The 12662-nt window shown below is 39.4% G+C and overlaps 1 pseudogene across 1 annotated transcript; it reads left to right on the top strand.

Annotated features, from left to right (window-relative positions):
• The first annotated feature begins 3350 nt into the window (after positions 1 to 3350).
• On the top strand, positions 3351 to 4413 carry LOC308616800 (RING finger protein 11-like; annotated as a pseudogene). The gene is made up of 2 exons: positions 3351 to 4023; positions 4238 to 4413. The product of its transcript is annotated as an RING finger protein 11-like (transcript).
• Positions 4414 to 12662: the final 8249 nt, after the last annotated feature.

Raw genomic sequence — 12662 nt, 5'->3', positions numbered from 1 at the left:
AGTTGGTTTCTGTTCATAATTACTATCAGAAGACACAGCACTTATGGGCCTAATGACACTTCCCAGCTACGCACCATTCTTCTTCATTTTGGCTTCCCGTCCGCCAGCAGGAGCCTGATTTATTTTTGTTCTCCCTTCACCACAGCCCAGTAATGTTTGTGAATGACTCTCAGTCTCACCAGAATCTGTATCTCTCACTCTGCCCCAACATCCCACCCCATCATTCGCTCCCTGAAATGTACTCTAGAAATTTAGGTAAACTGGATATTTTACCACTGTTCACCATCTCTTATGAAACCAGAAGAAGAGCAGCTTTCTTATGGAATGACGGAGAACTTGTAAAGATAAAACACCAGTCTGCAGGAGAAAGGGAAGATGAGAATAACGGAAATAGTTTCTGGAAAACTATTTTTACATTATGTTTTGCTTGTTCCTGGTAAATAAATTGAAATCTTCTAAACATTAAAAAAATCTAAACCACTAAATTCAATACTACAGGAATATAACTTTTTAAAAAAATTATTTGGCTGAGCAGCATGTGGGATCTTAACTCCCCAACTAGGGATTGAACCCATACCTGCTGCATTGGAAGCACACAGTATTAACCACTGGACCAACAGGGAAGTCCCAGGAATATAACTTTTAGAGGAGAAGTTATTAACCCCTTGGTTATATGAACTGCAGATTTTTAGTAAGAAGTCATGTATTTTAAATGACTTGGAGCTTTAAAGGAAGGAAGGAAGGAAGGAAGAAAAAGGGACTTCCTTGGTGGTGCAGTGGATATAATATCAAAAACAAATAAATTAATTAAATAAATTAAAAAAAGAAAAAAATGCTGAAATCCACTGACTAATTATTCAGGCTGTTATATCTCGCTATTTCCAGATGCATCCCTTTAAAAACTTTTGGGAAAAGGTTATCTTACGTCAGAACAAATGAATTACAAACTTTTCTCTTTTTCCAAAATTTGAGAAATTCCCCTACACTTCTACCTTCAAATTTTATAAAAAGGGAAAAGTAGTGACAACCCTTATACTTACATCCAATTGCATCACCTGGCCACATGCCTTCTACATTAATCAAATATCTACAAAACAACATAATTCGAGTCATTTGTAAATAAAAAGAAAAGAAAATCAAGTTTTTTCACAAAAGGTCCAATTTCATTTTACAAATATAGATGTAAAAATCCTAAGAAAATATCAGCACATCTAATCAATAATTATTAAAGAATGATATATACCATGACTACAAAAAGGCGTTATTCCAAGGATGCAAGGATAACGCAACTGTAGAAAATCTATTAATATAATTATTTACATTAATACAACAATTTAATTAATAAATGAAAGAGAATAAAATACAGGACCAAACTGGCAGATGTTAAAAAGTTTTCTGATAATATGCAACAGTCAGTTTCGGTGAAAATGCTCTGTACACTATAAACAGGAGACTTAATATGACAGAGTATTCATAAATAACCAAAATAACAAATGACAAATTAGGATAAATATTAACATCATATCTAAAAAACCCTATCTAACCAACCATAGGAGCCAGAAACTTAGGAATCACCATCACTGACAGCTATTTCTCCCTCACCCTCATCCTCAACCCACCACCAGTGCTAACAATGATACTGCCTACATACCTCTAGAATCTGTCCACATCTTTCCACCAAAATGACCACCATAACCTGGTCCAAGCCACATTATGCCCAATTTCTACAAAAGTCTCCTAACTTGTTTCCTCGCTTCCACTTTTTCTCCCTGCAGTGTATTCTCCACTCGGTAGCAAAATGATAGGTTGAAAATGCAATTGGGTACGTTCCAAACACTCACCTTCAACAAAAAAAGTTCAATAGTTTTCTATTACTCTTAAAGTCTGAAACCTTAAACATAAGCCTGCACTATCGAGCTCCTACCCACACTTGTAGCTCCATTAGAATCACATGCTCCCCCAACAGCCCCACCTTCCTGGCCAGTTCCTCCAACACAGCATATGCTTTCCTCTTATAGGGTCTTTTGCTATTCCTTATGCTCAGAAATCTCTCCTCAACGTCCCTATCTGGTTAATACCTACTCATCCTTCAGATATCAGCTGAAACATCCCTCAATAAACCTTCTCTAATCTCCATGATGAGATCAAATCCTCCCTAAAATATGCTCTCATGGTACCATGTTCCTCTCCTTGGCACTTGTCCGAGTTGTAATTCTACATGCAGAGTATGATCCTTGAATATCTATTCCCTCTCTGGACTGTTAGAATTCACAAAGGACAGGTCAAGTCTCTTCACTCACAAAATTTCACAATTTTCACAATTTTGCTAGCACCCAGCACAGTGCTTAAACATAACACGTGCTCAATAAGTATTTCCTTCATGAACAACCATAAACTGGTACAGTGTAGCAACATCCACAGAAAGCATAAGGGCATAAACTCTTTGATGCAGAATCCCATTCTGAGTGAAGTTAACTGAGACAAAGCATATATATTCATAGGTGTTCACACAGGAATGTTCATTACTTTGATGTTTTATAATATCAAAAACTTCTGACTTTTATATGTTTATCAGTAAGCAAAGGAACAATGCAGCCTTAAAAACAAATAAACAAATGGGACCTAATGAAACTTAAAAGCTTTTGCACAGCAAAGGAAACTATAAAAAAGATGAAAAGACAACCCTCAGAATGGGAAAAAATATTTGCAAACGAATCAACAGAAAAAGGATTAATCTCCAAAATATATAAATAGGTCATGCAGCTCACTATTAAAAAAACAAACAACCCAATCAAAAAATGGGTAGAAGGCCTAAATAGACATTTCTCCAAAGAAGACATACAGATGGCCAAGAGGCACATGAAAAGCTGCTCAACATCACTAATTATTAAACAAATGCAAATCAAAACTACAATGAAGTATCACCTCACACCGGTTAGAATGCGCATCACCAGAAAACCTACAAACAACAAATGCTGGAGAGGGTGTGAAGAAAGGGAACCCTCTTGCACTGCTGGTGGGAATGTAAACTGATACAGTCCCTATGGAGAACAGTATGGAGGTTCCTTAAAAACTAAAAATAGAATTACCATATGACCCAGCAATCCCACTACTGGGCATATACCCAGAGACAACCATAATTCAAAAAGACATATGCACCCCAATGTTCAATGCAGCATTATTCACAATAGCTAGGTCATGGAAGCAACCTAAGGTCATGGAAGCAACCTTTCATCAACAGATGAAAGGACAAAGAAGATGTGGTATGTATATACAATGGAATATTACTCAGAGATAAAAAAGAATGAAATTGGGTCATTTGTAGAGACATGGATGGACCTAGAGACTGTCATATGGAGTGAAGTAAGTCAGAAAGAGAAAAACAAATATTGTATATTAATGCATATATGTGGAATCTAGAAAAATGGTACAGATGAACTGGTTTGCAAGGCAGAAATAGAGACACAGATGTAGAGAACAAACGTATGGACACCAAGGGGGGGAAAGCGGGGCAGGGTGGGGGTCGCTGGTGGTGAGATGAATTGGAAGATTGGGATTGACATATATATACTAATATGTATAAAACAGATAACTAATAAGAACATGCTGTATAAAAAATAAATTTGAAAAATTCAAAAATAAATAAAAATAATAAATAAATTAGTTAATTAAAATTTAAAAAAAAGAATGAGGTTGGAAGACTGTCAAAACAGCACACAGATTGCACACTCAAGCCCCAGAAGATGGGGAAGTGGCTTAAGTCTCCCACTTCGGATGACATCTCCCTGCGTCACAAGTCTCAGTCTGACTGGGCTGGCTTTGGCAAAGGGACGGAGCTGGATCAGGAGCCACTGCTGCCATATCTGGATCAAGTTGCAGTTTTGGTCTATCATCCAACACCTAGCCAGACTCGCCTAGCAGCTCAGCTGAGAGGAACAAAATAGGATAACTCAAAGTATAGGCCTCACACAGCATCAGCCTAAAGGTGTTTATGACCCTGGAAGAAATGGATCAGAAAAAAGGATCTGGGGGACTTCCCTGGTGGTGCACTGGCTAAAGACTCCACACTCCCAATGCAGGGGACCCGGGTTCATTCCCTGGTCATGGAACTAGATCCCACACACATGACACAACTAAGAGTTTGCATGCCACAACTAAGGAGCCCAGCGGCTGCAACTAAGACCCGGCGCAACCAAAAAAAATCAATCAATAAAATAAAACAAATATTAAATATAAGATCTGGGAGTGTGTGATCTGTATGATGGACTTTGCTTATGAGAACCCGGTTTGATTTCTGCTGTGTATGCAGATCACCTGGGCTGTACAGATGACTGGCTGATGAGATCCTTCACGTGCCCCTCCTGCATGGAGACAGTTGATGCAGCACTGCTTTTGTCCTACGAGACTAACTGAGCCAGTGTCTCTCACCTGACTTCAACAGAACCATCATTTTTGGTGGTTTTGATCTTTTGTCATTGAGCTCAAAGAGCCGGGGATTAAGAATTAAGATCATGCATGAAAGTTTCCTAAAAATTCCTGAACGGCTGCAGATGTTGGGGAAAATTACGTGATAGTTTAGAAATTTAGGGGGAAAAATAGGATGCTATTTTTATGTAAAGCCTTCACCCAGGGTTTAAAAATATAATTGTATTTAGATCTTGTTCTTGCTCCAGTACATAGGATTTGTGTAAAGTGTTACAGCACCTATATATCTTTCAATTGTGTGTCGAAGATTAAGATAAAGATAGTGGTTGTTTTTCCTACATGAGATAACTTTCTGCTTCCCCCTACCCAAATTCTTTCCTGAAGTTGCTGGCATTAGGGTCAAGGTTTTATTTAAAGTTACATTTTATAACACTGGCACACAAAAAAAGTAGTTTTAAGCTTGTTTGCATTGTTCTTTTTCTTTAGAATAAACATAGAGCATTTATTTTTTAATTTATAGGAACTCCACAAGTTAAGGTCCCATTGTTCTTTTGCTGTGATTGTTGTTACTATTGATGTTGCTGTTTTCTGTCTTTGCTGGTTCTTTCTAATCTACTATTTGTTGTTATTGGCATACGATCATCTCAGGGTCACAAGATGGCTGCTGTAAAACCAAGTATCATATTCTAACAAAACAAGGAGGAAGCAGAAAAAGAGTCCAAATGGTCATTTTCCTAATGCATATTTATCTTTTTTTCAGAGAAAAATATCATTCTCATAAGCACAATAACAGCCTTCCCCTAATTACTCATTTGCCAAAAGAGATTGATATGACCATCCATAAGACAATTTATGGCAAAGAGGGATATGATAATGATTGCCTCAGCCTAACAAGGATTTATCCACTAAAGCTGAATGCTTCACTCCTCAAAGAAATCAACACTTTTCTACATACAAATCACAAGTGTCTTGAAGGGTTCTTCATAAGTGCATTATTGAAAAATTTAGTATGTCATAAGCACTTAAGGATTTGACATTCAACTGTAGTAGTTTCCATGTTGGTTAATTTTCTTACAAGTCCCATGGTGAGTTTGAGAAAAACTGAAAGAATTAGAGTATCAGGTTCTATTAAATTCTTACATGTATCTTGCTTAAGTTTTTGTTCATTAATTTATATCCAACTACATAAAGCAAATTTGGAGGAAAAAATAATAAATAAATAAATAAATAAGTAAATAAGATTGAGGTCTCCAAATAATTTCATAGGAAGATGTCCACCATATATTAAATTATAAACCAGAATGTCTAAATACTATACTATTAAATCACATGTACAGTCAGTTCTGTATATCCAACGGTTCCATATCCTGCAGATATGGAAGGCCGACAATACTAAACCATTTTCCATACGGGACTTGAGCATCCGAGGATTTTGGTATCCATGAGGAGTCCTAAAACCAATCCCCTGCAGATACCAAGGGACCATTGTGTATGCTTATATCTGGATTTTTTATGTCTCAAAAAATATGTGCTAAATTATTACTGGTCGTAACCTCTGAGTAGGGTGCAAAATTGCCTTCCACTTCATACATTTCTCTGACTGCATTTTTTGCATTCAGCTTACATTAACTTACATTACTACTGTAAACAGAACAATTTAAACATGGTCTGCCTCTTGGGGTTGGCAACTCACCTGCAGATGTGGTAGCCAGTCCTGTTTAAACCATGGGTACAGTGGACACCAATAAGTCTGTCTATAAAACAGGGAATATGGAATTAAGTAAGTGAAGTAGATACACTAAAAACAAGTTATACAATTTTCTGAAGAGTAGACATTATTAGTTACCACAACACAACCACTATCCTGAAAAGGAAAATCTCTGAAGAAAAGTGTGTTTTTGCAGGAACGTACTATAAAGAATTAACTACTATAAAGTCAAAATTCATTGTCTCTGGGAAATTTTGCATAGCCTCCAATCAGATGCAATAGTGTGGAATGGAGAATGTCCATCAGGAACTGATTTGACTAAAGAAAATGGGAGTGGAAAAAAACCAGGCTATCAGAAGAATAGAATTTGTTTTTGAGTGAAAGAATGGAATGCCTTCACTTTTAATGATCAATATTAAAAAGGACAAACAGTTTCTGAAGGGCTCTTGGGGTCCCAAAGCACTTCCATTCCTTCTCTCATTCACTGTTCCTCACACGTCACGGGTCTATGTGCCTGTGCAGTTCTCGGGTAAGTAGCACCGTGCTTATTTCACAATGAAAAAGTAAGGCTTGAGATGTAAGCCCAAGCTGCACAGCAGGCAAACAGAAAAAAGACTAGAATCGAGTCTCAGATTTTTCCAACTATGCCACAGTATTTCGTGGTCCAGCACTTAAAAAATTATATGAGAAAATAAATAAAAAACCAACAACATGTAGTTGATCTCTGCAAAAGGTATGTCTGTGACTAGGTGGTGTCTGGCATTCGTCATCTCCTGCCTGGATTACTACCACCCTACAATTCTAACAATCTCTTCTATTTCAACTGATCCTCCACATGGAAGATGTTACCTTCCTAAAATAGAAACTTGGCTGGATTGCTCTGTTGCTTAAATATCTTCACTTAGCACAGAATAAAGCCCAAGTTTTTAGCATAGCATTGAGAAATCTTTATAAACAAATATCAGTCTGTCTCTCCAACTGAATGATAAGTTCAAACTATGACTTACAAGGACCTACATCCTCCACCACCCTCCTTTCCCCTGCCAGCCTCCCTGATCCCATTCTCTATTGCCCTTCCCTCACTCACTTTCCCCTGTCCAGCCACACTGGCCTCCTCACTATTCCTCAAACATGCCAAGTACAGTTGTGCCTCAGGGACTTTGCACCTACTATTACTTCTGCTTCAGAACACACCCTCCCAACCCATCTCCACTCTCCCAGATATCCAATGGCTTTTTTCTTACTTCAAGGCTCTGCTCAATCAACATCGTAATAGAGGGGACTTCCCTGATCACCTACCACATTCCCTCACCTCTTCATCTTGTTTTGTTACTCTCCAAAGCATTTACCACTACTTGACACTCCATATATTTACGTATTTATTCATCTCTCTCCTGCACTAGAATGTAAAGTATGTAAGGGCAAGAACTTTGTTCTGTCCCTACCGCCTCAAACAGTGCCTTCAACTTAGAAGGTGTTATATAAATATTTGCTGAAAAAGAATGTATGAATTCCTTGCTCATTCACACTACCCTTTAGTCACACAAGAGGCTGCCCTTCCAGAGCACAAGTTTAAGCCCTGTGCCTTTGGTATCTGTTCCCAATACCTGGGCTGTCCTTTCCTCATTCTGGCAAAATCCTCTTCCACAAAGCTGAGTTGGGTAAGGTTTAGGGTTAGGGTTAGGGATAGGGTTAGGGTTAGGGTTAGAAAACGGGTAAGGTTTAGGGTACAGGTGAGGGTACGAAAACGTGTTAGGGTTAGGGTATTTGTTAGGGCACTGGTTAGTGTTCGTGTATGTGTTAGGATTAGGGTACGGGTTAGGGTAAGGGTTAGGGTTAGGGTTAGCGTTAGGTTTAGGGTTAGGGTCAGGTTTAGCGAACGGGTAAGGTTTAGGGTACAGGTGAGGGTTACGAAAATGTGTGAGGGTTAGGGTACATGTTAGGGCATGGGTTAGTGTTAGTGTACGGGTTAGGATTAGGGTATGGGTTAGGGTAAGGTTTAGGGTTAAGGTTAGGTTTAGGGTTAGGGTTAGGGTTAGTGAATGGGTAACATTTAGGGTACAGGTGAGGGTACGAAAACGTGTTAGGGTAAGGGTTCATGTTAGGGCACAGGTTAGTGTTCATGTATGGGTTAGGATTAGGGTATGTGTTAGGGTAAGGGTTAGGGTTAGGTTAAGGGTTTGCGTTAGGTTTAGGGTTAGGGTTAGGGTTAGGGTTAGGGAATGGGTATGGTTTAGGGTACAGCTTACGCTATGACAATGGGTTAGGGTAAGGGTACATGTTAGGGTATGTGTTAGTGTTAGTGTATGGGTTAGGATTATTAGTAAAGCAGCTGGAATGGCAAACATGAACAGCAGAAGTGGAAAAACGAGGTGCGCTTTAGAAACTTTTCCCAATCACATGGTGTACCATACTCTGGTTTACCCATGCATGTTTTAGGTGTAGGAAGATTCCCTTAAACCTGGAGAGTTGGGACCCATGGAACGGATATCATGCAGTATTGCTTTAAAGGGTCTGCATTTGCTCTCCCAACCTCACCAATCCTCTCAGCCCCAAGTGTCCAGCCTTATGTCTCATCCAGCTCTGGGTGTAGATGTGGTCAATCCAGGTTGCATCACAGCCCCTGAATGAATTTTGTAAGAATTTCTCACTCTTTCGCTGTCTTTGTGTTTTGTTTTTGAAATTTACTTTTATAATCGAGTTTAGCTGGTTTTCACTGCTGTGTTTATGCTGCTCTACATACACTTGATACCCTTACGGAGACATATAAATACATAGGTTTTAAGATTCTTACTAGTCAAATATATTCCTCTTCAGTGAATAGGGGGTGTTGTGTCCAGTTCATTGAGCATGGAGTAGGTCTTGTCTATTACATATTTGGTATATGGAATGGTATCTGTGTTAATTTCAAACTCTGGTTTTACACATCACCCCACGTCACCTTTCCACTTAAGCAGGCATAAGTGTGTTTTCTAAATGTGTAACTCTGTTCTCTTTTTTAATTCAGTTCATGGGTAGCCATGTTTACATTCCCTCTATAAGTGATATCTTATGATAAGTTTCTTTTTCTGTGTGACTTATTTCACTTAGAATCATCATACCTAAATCCACTCATTATGCTGCTACTGGCCTTATGACATTGATTTTATGGCTGAGTGACATTCCATCGTATATAAGTACCACAACTTCTTTATCCATTTTTGTTTTCTGGGATATTTAAAGTGTACTGAAGCTGAGGTTCTTGTAAACAGAGCAGCCCTAAACTTTGTGGTGGCCGTGTCTTGTGCATTTTTAGTTTTCCCAATATATACGCCCATGAGTGGAAGTGTGCTATGCTCTGTAGCTCTGTTTTAGAAAGCAACATACAGTTCTCCAGAGTGGCTGTTGGCAATTTACATCCTGCCCTTCAGTGTAACAAGGCTCCCTGTTCTCCATGGCCTGTCCTGCAGTTGTGGTTTTTACACTATTTTCGGATGGCCCTTTTGACTGGAGGGAAGTGACACTTCTATGTAGTGGGGGTTAGCATTTCCTGATTGCTTGGTTGGCCAAAAAGGGCATATGCGTTTTTTCCAGAATATATTCAGGAAAAAATGCATACGCCATTTTTGGCCAAGTGCAACATTGTCGAAGTTCTCCTGCTTTTCATGTGCTTTAAAGGCAACTCCAATCTACCTCTCGAAATCTGTTTCCTGCAATTCTGCCTTGCTTTCAAATCCTCTTCATTGCCTTACCTTAATATATTTTTGGATGATAGTTGTCCTTTATAACTCTGCAGGTTTGTGAATTGCTGTGCCCCTGATCTCCATTTTTCAACTCGTTTTTGTATGAGCTGGCTGCAAAACCACAGGATTGCTTCAGGCCCTATTCTGGTTCTGGGGCAGCAGGCTGAGCCTTTGGGACATTCTTCTTCCTGACGGGAAATTAGAGTGACATGTGCCCGTACAAACACCTACATCTAGTCTCTCATTGGTTCCCCCTCTTCCCTTTCACCCTCCACACAATTTGCAATCTGTGTGAAACAGGAGGTTAAAGGCGTTGACTCTCCAAGTGGGGAGATTGATAGTAAGGCGGCTATAATGGGGAACACAAGCACCAGGAGAGGAAAAATGAGGTTTGTTTTAGAAACCTTTCCCGATCACACAGTGCCCATCCTCTGGGTTTCCCATGCATGTTTTAGCTGTAGTAAGATTCCCTTAAACCTGGAGAGTTGGGACCCATGGAATGGGTGGCACGCATTATGGCTTTAAAGGCTCTGCCTTTGCTCACCCAAACTCACCAATCCTCTCAGCCCCAAGTGTCCACCCTTATGTCTCATCCAGCTGTGGGTGTAGATGGGGTCAATCCAGGTTGCATCAGAGACCCTGAATGAATTATGTAAGAATTTCTCTCTCTTTCGCTGTTTTTGTGTTTTGTTTTTGAAATTCATTTTTATAAAGGTGTTGAGCTGATTTTCACTGCCGTGTTTATGCCGCTCTAGACACACTTGATTCCCTTATGGAGACATATCAATACATATGTTTTAAGATTCTTACTAGTCAAATATACTCCTCTGCGGTGAATAGGGGGTGTTGAGTCCAGTTCACTGAGCAAGGAGTAGGTCATGTCTATTATATATTTGGTTTATGGAATGGTATCTGTGCTAATTTAAAACTCTGGTTTTATGCATCACCCTACCTCACCTTTCCCCTTAAGAAGGCATAAGTGTGTTTTCTAAATGTGTGACTCTGTTCTGCTTTGTAATTCAGTTCATGTGTAGCCATGTGTACATTTCCTCTCTGAGTGATATCTTATGATAAGTTTCTTTTTCTGTGTGACTTATTTCACTTAGAATCATCGTACCTAAATCCACCCATTATGCTGCTACTGGCCATATGACATTGATTTCATGGCTGGGTGATAGTCCATTGTACATAAGTACCCCAATTTCTTTATACATTTTCCCTTTCCTGGGATATTTAAGGTGTTCCGAAGTCGAGGTTCTTGTAAACAGAGCAGCCCTAAACTTTGGGGTGGCTGTGTCTTGTTGATTTTTAGTTTCCCAAGATATACGGCCCTGAGTGGAAGTGCCCTAGGCTCTGTAATTCTGTTTTTTAGATGTTTTTGGAAACAGCATACACTTATGCAGAGTGGCTGTTGATAATTCACATCCCGCCCATCAGCCTAACAAAGTTCACTATTCTCCATGGCCTGTCCTGCCTTTCTGGTTTTTACACTTTTATCGGATAGCCCTTTTGAACGTTGGGAAGTGAAACTTCTTTGTAGTGCGGATTTGCATGGCCCGCTTGCTTGGTTGGCCCAAAACAGCATATGCAATTTTTCCTGAATATATTCAGGAAAAAACGCATATGCCCTTTTTGGCTAACTGCATCATTTTCGAAGTTCTGACACTTTTCATGTGCTTTAAAGGCGACTCTAATCTACCTCTTGAAACCTTTTTCTTGCAATTCTGCCTTGTCTCATATCCTCTTCATTGCCTTACCTCAATATATTTTTGGACGTTAGTTATCACTTATAACTCTGCAGGTTTGTGAATTGCACTGCCCCTGAACTCCATTTTTCAACTTGCTTTTTTTGTGAGCTGGCTGCAAAACCGCAGGATTGCTTCAGGCCCTATTCTGGTTCCAGGGAGGCAGGCTGAGCCTTTGGTTAATTCTTCTTGCTGATGGGAAATTATAGTGACATGTGCTTGCCGAAACTCCTACAGCTAGTCTCTCATTGGTTGCCCCTCTTCCCATTCATCCTCCACACAAATTGCAAACTGTGTGAAACAGGAGGTTAAAGGTGCTGTTTCTCCACGTGGGGAGATTGTTAGTAACGTGGCTGGAATGGCAAACCCGAGCACCAGGAGATCAAAAATGAGGTACATTTTAGACACGTTTCCTGATCACACGGTGTACAGTCCTCTGGGTTTCCCATGCATGTTGTCGCTGTAGGAAGATTTCCTTGAACCTGCAGATTTGGGACCCATGGAATGGGTACCAGGCAGTATTACTTTAAAAGGTCTGCATTTCCTCACTAATATCTCTTAGCGTGAATTGTTTCCAGCCTTATATCTCATCCTGCTGTGGGTCTAGATGTGTTCAATCCATGTTGCATCATAGCCCTTGAATAAAAGTTGTAAGAATTCTTCTCTGTCTCACTGTCTTTTATTTTTTTAAATTTATTATTATATTGGTTACAGCTGATTTTCAAACCTCTGTTTTCTGCTGATGTACATCCACTTGATTCACGCACTGAGAGACATCAATAAATTATTTTTCAGATTCTTACCAGTCGTATATGTTATTTTCCAGTGAGTTGAGTGTGCTGAGTGCAGTTCTTTGAGGTACCGTGTAGGCCTTGTCAATTATCAATTTGGTACTTGGAACGGTATCTTTGCTTATTTCAACCTCCTGGATAATGCCTCATCCCTCCCGACCTTTCCTCTTTAGCAGCCTTATGTGTGCTTTCTACATATTTGACTATGTTTCTGTTTTGTAATTTGTTTCATGTGTAGACATTTTTGATTCCACCTTTAAGTGACATCTCA

The sequence above is a fragment of the Mesoplodon bidens genome (assembly GCF_964165515.1).
Source record: "Mesoplodon bidens genome assembly, chromosome: 4".
Taxonomy (NCBI): Eukaryota; Metazoa; Chordata; class Mammalia; order Artiodactyla; family Ziphiidae; genus Mesoplodon; species Mesoplodon bidens.
This window is presented reverse-complemented; position numbering and strand designations above follow the sequence as displayed.